Source organism: Amia ocellicauda, unplaced genomic scaffold (genome assembly GCF_036373705.1).
Source record: "Amia ocellicauda isolate fAmiCal2 unplaced genomic scaffold, fAmiCal2.hap1 HAP1_SCAFFOLD_186, whole genome shotgun sequence".
Lineage (NCBI taxonomy): Eukaryota > Metazoa > Chordata > Actinopteri > Amiiformes > Amiidae > Amia > Amia ocellicauda.
The window spans coordinates 77,546-90,132 of NW_027102749.1; the positions used below are offsets into that span (position 1 = coordinate 77,546).

At 39.1% G+C, this 12,587-nt stretch overlaps 1 non-coding gene across 1 annotated transcript; it reads left to right on the top strand.

Moving 5' to 3' along the window:
• The first annotated feature begins 493 nt into the window (after window positions 1-493).
• On the top strand, window positions 494-608 carry LOC136724601 (U5 spliceosomal RNA). Its single transcript, XR_010807150.1, has one exon. It is a non-coding gene; the product is annotated as a U5 spliceosomal RNA (small nuclear RNA).
• Window positions 609-12,587: the final 11,979 nt, after the last annotated feature.

The following is a 12,587-nucleotide window of genomic DNA, read 5'->3' on the forward strand; positions in this document are numbered from 1 at the left end:
CTCTCTGCCTACGCAACCATGCGCTTGTAATCTGGGCAGAATGTGGTTTGGCGTTATCCTGCTGAAAAATGCAGGGACGTCCCTGGAAAAGACGATGTCTGGATGGCAGCATATGTTGCTCCAAAATGTGTACATCTCTTTCTGCAAAAATGGTGCCCTCACAGATGTGCGAGTTACATGACAGACAGACACTCATACACACTGTCACACCCACACAAACACATACACTTTCACAGACAGACACACGCACACACACTCACTTTCACACAGAGACAGACACACAAACACAGAGACAGACACACACACTTACAGACACACACACACACACTCACTTTCACACAGACACACACACACATACATACATACATATATAAGGAAAAGAAACAATACATTTAAAAATCACAAAAAGATGTAATAAAGTACAGAAAATCTAAATGTAATAAAATGTGATCTTTAATACATACAAATATGTATGGCTGGTCGGATGCGTCTTGGACTCGGGTTCCTCTTCATTACGTATAATGCTTTTGCCTTTTGCTATAGCTTTCCGTGGAGGGGATCGTGGGTGAGTTTGTACCATTCTTGGGAGGCTCTGCCTTGTTGGGGCGGAGCTGTGATCCAGGTGAACAGCAGATCGGACATAGGTGGGCATGTGGGCGGAGGAGGAAGGCCGGTCAAGCAAATAAGCTTGCTAAGGTACGCAGCAGCAGCAAGCAGCCCCACCATCCAGTCAGCCAGCCAGTCTGGCTGGCAGTGACTGAGTGGTTGACAGACGGCAAGCAACGGAATGTACGTGCTCTGTGATGTCATAGGAGTCACCTGAGAGAGATGTTTGTGATGTCATCGCTGAGCTGGCTGGCTCTGTGTGTCTTGCTGGCTGTGTGTGTGTGTGTGAGAGAGAGAGAGACTTTTTGACTTTTATCAGACTTCATTGCCTGTTTGCAACACGCAATAATTCATACAAAAGAAAATAAATAAATAAATAAAAAATAGTGTTCCCCTTTGTTTGTCTCCCCCCAACAAGCATTAACTCCGCCACTGATCTGTACACTTTTAAAGAAAGCAACCCAATACACACAACAAAACAACCATCAAATACTAAACCCTATAAATGAATTACATAATAAAAACCAACTCCCCGTCATACAATTCACAAAGGGCATCATTAATACACCAGACCTGTTCAAAACTCTCCAAATCATTCATCAGCCTGTAATAGTTAAACTCTAGTCTGACTCTGCACTTGACCAGCATGGCAAACACTCTCACTGCATCCTCACTGCCCTCCCCACACACTCTGTTCTTCCTAGTCTTATAGACGGCCATTTTAGCCTGGCCCAGCAAGAAGTTTACCAGCTGGTCCACATGTTTGGTCTTTCTGGTGTATCGCGCCCCTAAAATAAAAACCTTTGTGTTAAAAATCAGGTTAAGATCAGTAAAAAGACGAGTTAAAAGACTAAAAATGGGTGACAACCGAGAGCAAGTGCTGAAACAGTGAAACACGGTCTCTCTCTGAGCACAGAATGGGCAGGCGTCGGACACAGCAGGGTTAAGAACAGTAATAAAAGAATTGACAGCAATAATGGTGTGTAACACCCTCCACTGCAGATTGCCAGCTCTCTTATTGAGGGGGGCTTGTACAGGCTTCTCCAGGCGGGCGCAGTGTCTTCCCCCAGCCCCAGCCTGTAAAGTAATTTTAGGAATCACAAAGAAACAGTTGAAAGTGCTAAATAAGTATTTTGATGCACAATATTAATTTAGGAAATTTACATGTTGTTTTTCATCAGCTTCTGTATCTGATGGCTCCACATCACTGGCTGGATTGACAGCAACGACACTCTAAAAAAAGAAGTGTTAAGTTTGAGCATTCAGGACTTGTTTTGAAGATCCTGAATATCACTGGTCCACAATTTATCTGTGAAACTATGGGTTAATCTCCATATACAAAATACTTTTCACACACACTTTAAATTTACAACTAAATTCACATGTTGATGTCTTTCGTCAGCTTCTGTATTTGATGGCTCAATATAACTGGTTGCATTAACAGCAACGGCACACTACAAGAAAATAACATTATATTTAAACATTCAGGACTGGTTTAGCATCACCTCGAATATCCCTAGCCCTTGAGGTCGATTGTTATTGTGGTCTTCAAGACCAGTGCTTCTCAACCTTAGTCCTGGAGGAGGCCCACTGTCTGCTGATTTTCATTACAACAACATTGTAGGTTATATCAGTGACTGTGGTCCTAAAGTACCCCTATGCCTGCTGTTTTTTTTCCAGTTGAGCTCTTAATTACCTAATTGGCTTAACTGAAGCCATTTAACCCTTTTCCCAGGTCTTTGGTTGTTGATGAGTTACAAAGAGCTGGATTGTGGCCCGCCATGACTGGAAGTGAAGAACACTCACTCTAGGCCTTTAACTTAATGTTCATATGTAGGGGCCTATCCATCTGATTTGTTTTTGCACATTTATTAACAGAAAAATTGATGGTACGTGAAATCATCTGAGCTGAAAAATATAATGTTCCACCAATAATAAAATAAATGTATTAATTAAAATTATAGAGATAATAGAATGTTCACAGATTATTAGTTCAGAAAACAAAATATTTTTTTATATCTTAAATAGAATTAACACTCAAATCAGTTGTAGGGTAAACAAGGTCTATTTTTTGGATTGATTTTATAATTATACATGTATGGCTGCATGAAGCTTACCTGAGAATCTGATATTTTAGTAACTTTGTTGCTTCTTGTTGGGTAGTCCACGTTTGCCGCCGTTCTTTTTCTGTAAATGTAAATCAAAAGGCAATAATTACATACTGTAATTAAAATACAAAAAGTATAAACATTGTATTATTATTTTTTTATCCTGTTTCTCCATCTCGATGCTGTTCTTTTTGGAATTGCATATCTAGGTTTACTTAAATACTGTTTATAAGATTGTAAACTCATCATCCAAATTTCTTAATTTGCCAAACTTTATGTAGTGCGCTTGCAGTTTCAGAAGAAGAAAAAAAACTGTAACAGATGGGATATGTAGTACTTTATACTCGAGTGGTCTATGCGATTACACCCTGTTGGTGTTATTAAGAACGCCAAGTACCAGAATGCAGAGCGGGACTGTTTTTTGTGCCGTGACTTGTCGGGGGAAAAAGGCGCAGAAAAAACGGACGAGAAGGTGAAGGTAGTATGGCGGTGATGCACGCGTTGGTGAAGTGGGAAAGCGGGGTCGACAAAGACTCTTACAGCGTGATTCCCACTGCTTGCTTTCGCAATTTTGATTTATTCAGCATTGCTGATGATGACGAAGAGACGACTCGAAACTTCAGAGCAGAGTGGAGAGACACGAACAAACCTCCAAAAGGTGGATGGCCTGTCCATGAAGCGCAGATCATTATGACTGGTAACAATGTTTATTTAAAAAAAAAAAACATTAAAGTCTTTACATGCTATTTGATATATACAATCACAGTATATTTGAAATGAATGTTTAAGTTATTAATGTGTTGTACTTCTAACATACTCTTATAACATGGTAGGTGGTGGTGAGGGCGCTAAAAACTCGTCATACTTGACTGGCATTTGTAAGAACGATTTATTGGGTGTTGTGCTTTACAATAAAATCCCCCAAATCACAAAATAAATTGTGTTGGCTGTTCATCTTAATTTGTATGGTCAAAGCACAGTATTTTTATGACAAATAAATATAATCCCCAAATATCTGTGGACATAATGCAGGGTTTTATTTATTTTATTTTTATTTTAGGAAAAGAAGGCGAACTAAGAAGAAAACTTAATGACCTAACAAAAATGCCCTGTCCTAAAATGAAGAGAGTACCTAAACCAAACAAAAAACTTCAAATTTCAGATGATAGTGACCTTGATGAACCACAGTTACCGGTGAGATAATTACTGCAAATATTAAATAAATGTATTGCAGGATTGTTTTATTTAAATCATTTTCATATATATATATATATATTCTTTTTAAACTCTTTTCCTCTCTGAATACAGCACAAAATAAGAAAGAAAACCGATGGAGCTTCAAGAATTAGATCCCGTCATATTCTACAGACATTTAAAGAGTCCAGTGAAGTTGAGCTACAGCAAAAAGTTAAGCAGCTCGAAAAGGAAAACACTTAAAAAAACCTTACCTTGATAAATGTTATTCTTCAGTAATTTAGATTCCAGAGTAATGTATTATAGTTGATCATACTGAAGTAATCTAGAACCACAATACAGACTCTTAATGTGCACTGTCTAATAGTTTAATAATACTGATTATTAAATAAAGTTTTTCAACATAACTTCATAATCCTACATTAATGACTATATGCATTACATTAGACCTGGTAATTCTTGTATTTTATCTCTTTTATTTTTTTGTAGCTAATGTTAATGACCCACAAAAAGGTCAGTTTGCCAATAACATAGAGCAAGTCTCTCAAGTATAATTGCAGGCATTGATGGTTTTGTTTTCACTTTGTATTAAATATATTACTAGAAATGATTATCATTTAATACTAAGGTTTTTTTCTCCAGAGATTCCAGACCTTTTGGACAATCTGAAAAAAATTGTAACAAAAGCCACATTTATCAGCAATGAAGACAAAAGTGTGTCACCATCAAGTGGTTCTGACAGCCCCACAGCAAATTGTTCTGAATCTGACAAAGAATCACCAAAACAGGTATAACACTCTTGGTCTACAATATTACAAAGACAAGGTAAAAATATATATATTGAAAACAAATATTGGTTGTAAACAATCTAATGATGCTACATTATCAGTTATATTCATAGTTATAGTTGATAATAAGAATGTAATTGAATTATGGGTGTCACAGATTCACTGACTTTATTATGTCTGTAAATTAATAAACTTAGAATTGAGACATACTGTGGTCTTTAATAACACATTTCTGTAACAAAATCACAGCCTTACTGATAATGTATTCCACTTAACATAATATAAGAATAGTTTGGGGATAAACTTGTTTTTTATTTACCATTGTCTTTTAGGTGGAAATATTCCCAGGCACTGGAGTTTACATTGACAAACTGTCCTGGATCCTTGCAGAGAGGTGCAGCACGAATACGTCATATGCAAGAACCCTGACGGTTGCTGTCTTTGACTTTCCAACATTACTAAAGAGCAATCTTCGTGGTGGTGGCAGCAAGAGAGATCCAACTTCGGAGACATTAAGATCCTCATTGATGTTATTGAGGATCATATACAGCTGCCTTCGGAAGGACACGACGTGTTTCAGTTGCGGGGCTTTGCAGCCCAGCGGGACCCTCTTAATGCCGGACATCAGCTGCCCGAGCCGGTGCGGATGAACGGAGGGACGTTAGACAGCGTTACCTTCCGGGCAGGAGCAGCGAGCGGCAACACCGGGGTGAAAGTGTCGTCTAACACTGTGCCATTAGCCACTAGCTGATTGAGCAGATCAGTGGTTTTTAAGAAGATAACAATGGCAGCAGACTTGATATTTTCACACCCTGCTACCTCCCCAACCGCTAACACACACTGCTCTAGGGGGCAGAACTGCACCGGAGCGATCTTGACTCCATGGCGTCGGGTCAGTTTTTCAAAAGACGCATTCAGGGGGTCCGACCCCCCGACCCGGGAAGAACTACCGGTACTCCCCCCTCCCCTCCCCTGTTCCCCCACAATAAGAAAAGCACTGAAAACAGAAGACAAAATAAACAAACTGAAAAAAGTAAAGCAACAAAAAAACGCAGCCAAAGGACAGAGCTCTCAGCAGCACTCCCGCTCACTGCAGACCCCTCCCACACACTCCCAGCTGAGAGAGAGAGAGAGAGAGAGAGAGAGAGAGAGAGAGAGAGAGAGAGAGAGAGAGAGAGAGAGAGAGAGAGAGAGAGTGTTAGTGTCTGTCTGTCTCTCTCTCTCTGTAGATGCATCATAGGGAACATATGTAACAATCTCTCTTTTTGTTTACCAAAAATGAGAATGAACGTATTTCAAGTGGGTGTTGCCTTGGTTGGAAACGTTTTAAGATTATTTATGAAGTGTAAAGTGGATTTGTCTCAGTTCTCCGTAGTTTTCAATGTATGTGCCATTCAGTAGCGTTCATGTTACAGATGTGCCCTATGCAGTGGTAGGGTCAATAAAATGTCAGTAAAACTTTATTTTAGCAATTATGGAGGGGAAGAACTGCAAATAGCGGGTCCCCACTAATTATCTAATTTACCAACAACGTTTAAAATTAGGTCTTGCGAAGCTGCCAAATAATGCTGTATAATCGTATGTGTCTTCATACACCGGCTGCTATAGTCTGATAGCTTTGATTATATATACATATTTTCTCGTGAACCACAAATGCTATTTGCTTGATTTTTACAGAGTATGTTATAAATACCATTGTTATGAAGCCTGACAAATTGTATGCTGTAATTATGAATATTTTCAAATCATTTGTTTGTTTTTCCTAACATGTTACAAATGTTCCCTATGTGAAAGATGCATTATATCTTAATAACGTCTAAACAATTAAAGATATACAGATTATTATTTTCGGTAAAGTTATAACACATTGCTATTAACTATGTGTGTCAGTAAAAGTTTAAAAAATCCTAATAATTTTTTATTGATCCTGCAAAATAGGTGTTTAGGGAACATTTGTAACATTAGGGTTACGATTTGCCATAGACGCGGAATGAGTTTGATTGTGATGTTAAATGGGGTTTAAAGACGCAGTCGCCTCGGTGCTGATTACTATTGCTGTGTTTCTCCACTTCTACTCCATGCTTGGGAACGCCCACATCCAGTGACGTCAAAACCGGTGGAAAAGCGGGCCGGTTCAAAAAAGATCAGCTGGATCCCAGGCCGAGCAGCAGCTCCGGCTCCAGCACCGGCACCATGTCGCTGGAAAAGCGCTAAGTGAGCTCACAGTGAGCTCAGTGTAATGTCTGCTCTGGTGAGCTCACAGTGTGACCTAGTCGTGAGTTCACGTCTTCACTGGGTAGTCCATGACAACTTAATTGACTCAATTCTTGGGCTTAATTGGTCAAAATGACCATTGGTTGAAGGTACTCAGGGACTGATGTGTAGAGAGACTTATTAAACCTGCAGGATTGTGGTTTTCCCAGAACAGAATTAACCAGTGTAGCGTTATGTTGGGTGTATTCTGATAAGAGCATTTTAGCTCTGAGCTGAAGCACTGATCTAAAGAAGACCTCTCCCCCCAAATTTATCAGATTTCCTTAACTCATCAGCATGTGAACTGGTTTACATCAAAGTGACAGTCTTGGGAGGATGGCACCGAGAATGGGCCAAATAGCTTGGAATCCCTGCTGTGAGATGTCTGGGGAAGGGGGCCTGTAGGAAATAAAAACTCTTTGAAATGGACGAGAGCCGAAATCCCGACACAGAGCTACGAACCCGTGCCAACCGGCATTTCCAAAAGATGGCATGGATTGACATCAGTCATAAATCAAGCCCCCCTCCAATAGGACACTGGGGGCTGAAGCCGAAATCCAATCTCACAAACTAAAGAACCAATCACCTATTGATCTGACAGGCGTATAAAGGGTAACGCACGGCATCTCTCTCTCTCTCTCACCTAAACCAGTAACTCGCTGCCACAGCTCAACTTGTATCTCTGTTGCCAGAACCGGAACCAGAAACCAACTAAGTCTTTACCAGCAACAGAAGGGTTAAATTGGGAGAAGGAGATTGAGCCGTACGAATAATTATTTTAAAGGACTTTATTAAATAAAGAACTTTAAAGACTGCGCTGCCCGCCTGTGCCCAGCCATCCAGCTGGACAATTGACTAAGTCGACTGAATACGAAAGTCATTTAAATAGCTATTTGAGTCTTAAGAAACTTGACCCTTGGAACGAACAGGGCCCTGCTTTCCTCAAAGACTTTGTCTTCAAGTAACTACGGTGGAACCCTGCTTACAAAGAAGATTTTGTGCACAACCTTGGAGCCTTCAAACCAGTGGAAAATCTGTTTGGAAAAGACTCTACATTCGCGAAACCCCAACTTCCAGGTGCATCGACTGAGTGGAAGTTCTTGGACAAAGCCGAACCGGACTGCCTTTGTTCCAAACCACACAGACCTCGTGCCGTGTGCTGTTATCTGAGCCCGAAGCCAGAGAGGCCTCTCTGTGACGAAGTTCACATAAGTTTAACAGTTTGGAGTTTGTGATTCATGACATTTGAGAAATCAATTAGAAATGTTAATCTGTGATTCATAACTCTAGAATGTGTAATATCATTTAGTTTTCTTAAATATAAATGTGTGTTGCATTCAACTGTTTTGTTGATAATTTTAGAAATAAAATCTGTCAACGCCGAGAAATATCTTCTCATTCCTGTTTAACTGTTTAGTCTGAAATTGACACAAGTTAATAGACACCAGATTATAGGTGGCCCTGCCTATCCTTAATCATTGAATAATAATCAGTTAAGGGAAATTGTGGTAACAAGTAATGATAGGATCTTTCTCTCCACCTAAACGTTAATGAGACTGATATATATATAACGAGAAGTTACCTGATATAAATACTAACCTGCGTAGTTATTGAATGTCTGACTAACAATACTAATGAGAGACTCACCTTCGTCTTACTAACCGGTATTGTAGTCAATGTGTTTATAACCTTTTTTGTTTAATGATTTGTGTGTTATCATATGCGATCCCATGGTCTTTGATTTGGTCACGGAAGTGATTTGTCTTTGATTTGTTGATCTAGAGTTGAATTTTAATTAGTTTTTCCCTTTTGTATAATTAGTGTAGTGCTACATTTAGTCTTTGTTTTTGAATAAATTTGACAATTTATATCTTTGGAATTGGTGTCTGCGTCCAATTATTACAGAAATTGAGTTCTACAAGATTCCAGGATTCGTGATAAGGTGATACTATAAATTCACTTCTTTAATTGAATTTTATAAGTGTACCTTACGCTACACCTTTGACCACCACGTCTTCCTCCTCCCACTGCTTGACCTCTATTGTGACCTGGATCACCTGTCGGCTCCATGTTATCGCTGTGTTGTTGAGGTGGATAGCACGCATTTCACTCGATACTCGTACCACAATGTGAAATCAATCATCAATAACCAGTTGGCAGTATTGGAAAAGCAATTACAAGGGCCTGCATACATACAGTAATGTCAAATCTGATGTGGAAGAACAATTCCTTTATCCCTCTGTTCTCCACCAGGGTTGTGCTGATCGCCTCGATTGGCAAGTTTGCAGTGTGAGGAGTGGATCCATGTCGTCGTTCCTAGGCACTTCACAGCTGTGTGGGTGGTCAGGAGCACCTGGTAGGGCCCTGTCCACCTGGGCTGTTGGGAGGACTTTCTCTTGTGTGCTTTGATATACACAGTCATCTTGCTGGAAGGGGTGGTAAACCTGCTGGGATGGTTCAGTCTGGGCGGCTTTCATCTGTGAATGGACAGCTTCGAAAGCACGTGTTAGTCCCATACAAAAAGACAACATAGCATCATCCATCAAGTGGATGTCCATTTCCCTTACAGACAATGGAGGAGTGATGGAGAGTCTCATAAGTCATCCCATAATAATCTCACACGGAGAAAGACCTGTTTTTCTCAATTTGCTGACGATTTCATTGTCATTAGGACTATAGGAAGGGGATCTGGACGTTTGAGTCCTGTTTGTTTGCATATATTAGACAGCTTATTCTTTAATATCCCATTTTGTTTCTCCACTGCTCCAGCTGACTGAGCCTGATGGGGCAGTGAAAATGTTGTTTACCTCGCAGGGCTTTGCATAGTTCCTGCACTATTGTCCCAGTGAAGTGAGTGTTCCTATCACTGGAAATTTCCCTGGAATGCGAAATCTACATATAACATCCCTTAACTGTATTTTTGCTACTTTTACTACTTCAGCCTTCCTACGGGATAGGCTTCAACCCATTTAGAACACCTATATATTATTACAAGTATATATTCATATCCACAACATTTAAGCTTTTGAACACAATCTATTTGCATATTGCAGGATTATGAGCTTGACAAATGTGGCAAGTTCTACAATATTGCTAAGCTGTTACTATAAAACCTGGGGCAAACCAATTTAAAAGACTGATGCACACATCCCCCCTTTGCCCGTGTGGCCAACACCATGCGCCACATGGGCAAACCAGGGAAAGAGTGCCTGTGAGGCAACCAATGCATTAGCAAATGTTTGAGCTCTCTTATGGAAGGTGCAGTGGCCAGTTGCAATTTCCTGGAGCTTTTACAGTGCATCTCAAATTAAATTTCATCCAGCCCCAGGTCATAAAAGTCAAACCCTAGTTACGACATACATAACACATACATTTTGTTGCTTCAAAGAGAATACAAAAGTCAGCAAAACATTCTTTTTTACAAATTCAGTTTGTAAACTGTATTGTACATATATTTGTTGCGTTTTGATTTATAAACATTATACATTGTACAAATCTTAAGTGAAGGGCAATGGACTGATTCTGACTTCATGGCTGTCATTCTATTCATTTGAATAATGTGACATCTCCACTAATAGTACATTATAAATTAAACTATCAATAGAAGAATATGTGCTACTGCGGACGTCATCTGAGCAGTTTCACAATATATTGTAGATTCCTATAATCTGGAAAACCTTTAATTATAGTATTTTAACTTATTTCTCCACTGAGTCAAGCATCACTTCAGCGTAGTGGACCTCAGCATTGGTCTGTTCAAGTTGCTGTGAGGCTGTCTTTAAAGCCGCGCCCTCGGCCTACTGTGTCTCAACAAGAACACCAGCATCTTCTCCATATGGGTCAGACATCGGTTCCTTCAGGACACGATTCATAATATGCATATCTGCCATGTGGAATAAATCAGTCTGAAGACACAATGTGTGGTTCACACAACATCAGAGATCGTCCTTATAAAAGGCATCTCTATCACATTAGTTGACATTCGCACAATCTATAAGGTTTCTAGTAAAGGGACAATTCAAAATAATAATAATCTTGATTCCAATTTATCTCATTTATCAAATTATTTCAGTACAGCACTCAGCTGTCGTCAGCAGCATCATATCTCCTGTGTTTATTGAATCAGCTTTACTTCCTAGTGTAGATACTCTTTTTGTGTGGAGTTGTCAAAGTTTCAAAACAATGTGCTTATCTTTGTCCTTTTATCTAACTTAAATACCTGAGAACATTACAATAACTATTACAGCAGCTCCTTCAACACCATAGTTAATAGTAGTTGGGTAAATGATGGCAGTTATTAATCTTTGTTTCTCAATTCATTTTTTACCAATAAACCATAATTTGAAATTATTTCCATACTCCTATTATTCCTATTTTCATTATTATTAGTTTTATGCGGTTGTCATCTAGTATGTGATGTATTCGTCTGTATCAACATCAATATTATTATCATTATTAATACAAGCAGTGTAAATTACCATTCATTACACTCTTGCTCTGTTTGTAATAAGTTATGAACCCTTACACGTACTTACAGTCTCTGCCTTGTCTCTGACTTCTCTCTCTCTCTCTCTCTCTCTCTCTCTCTCATCTCAGGCTGCTTGTCTGCTCAGGCGAACAGGGGGAGCAGAGGAGCACATACGGCCCTTGCCCCCTGCCCCCCTCTTCCTAATTGATAGGGTATTTCTGTTTGTGAAAGGACTATTTCCAAACAGTTTTATAACTTGCCATGACTATGTTTCATTAAATTAGTTATGTTACACCTTTAGTTATACCTGTAGTAACTTCATTATTTTCCCTCATATTCCAGTCAATCACCATCAGAGTCTCTCGTGGCAGTACATTTGTCTCACACAGAACAAACTCTCCTTTCTCAACCGCTTTCAATTTTGGATAACATCGCACTGCATCCCAACAGCTGTTCTTTCTCCTATTCCTAATTTCTTACAAGAAAATGCAAGTTATATTTGATCGATTTGTATTATTACTATTTATATACATTTCACTACATTATTGTAGTTAATGAATGTATTTAATCTTTGGAAAATAAGCCTTTTCATTGATCTCAATAATGATGTCCAGGTACTTCAGGAAAGCACATTTTCAAAAAATGTGTCCAGTCAATGATTTCCCCAACTAAGAACCTGCGTGGGCACTAAGACTGTCCTCCTGCGCGGCTCATGTCTTTATTGTGACACTTCCTCCTATTGAAGTCCAATCTACACCAGTACAGGTTCAGAAGAACTGTTCCCGAATCCAGATTGAACTGATCAATAGTTAATTTCTTACCTACACATTGTATATAGGGATCTATTTCTAGGGATTTAAAAACTCTTCATTGTGGAACTCATAGCTTCCAAATGAGCACATCGTTAATTTCCTGGAGTATCTGGTTATCTATTTATCAATATGTAAGAAACCTTCACCGAATGTTTGTGGTTGCCTCGGATTCCTATTTCTAAATTTGGCTCTAATTCCATTTCTAACATGTTACTTTTAACTTCTGTATTCGTAAGACCTATTTAAATAACTTAATTTTGTATTATTATTTCTGTTTGCAATAGCATTCTGTGTACAGTTAAATGCTGACTTTCTTGTAGGTCTGTTATTACAACATATTTAACTGGCGTTTTTTAGC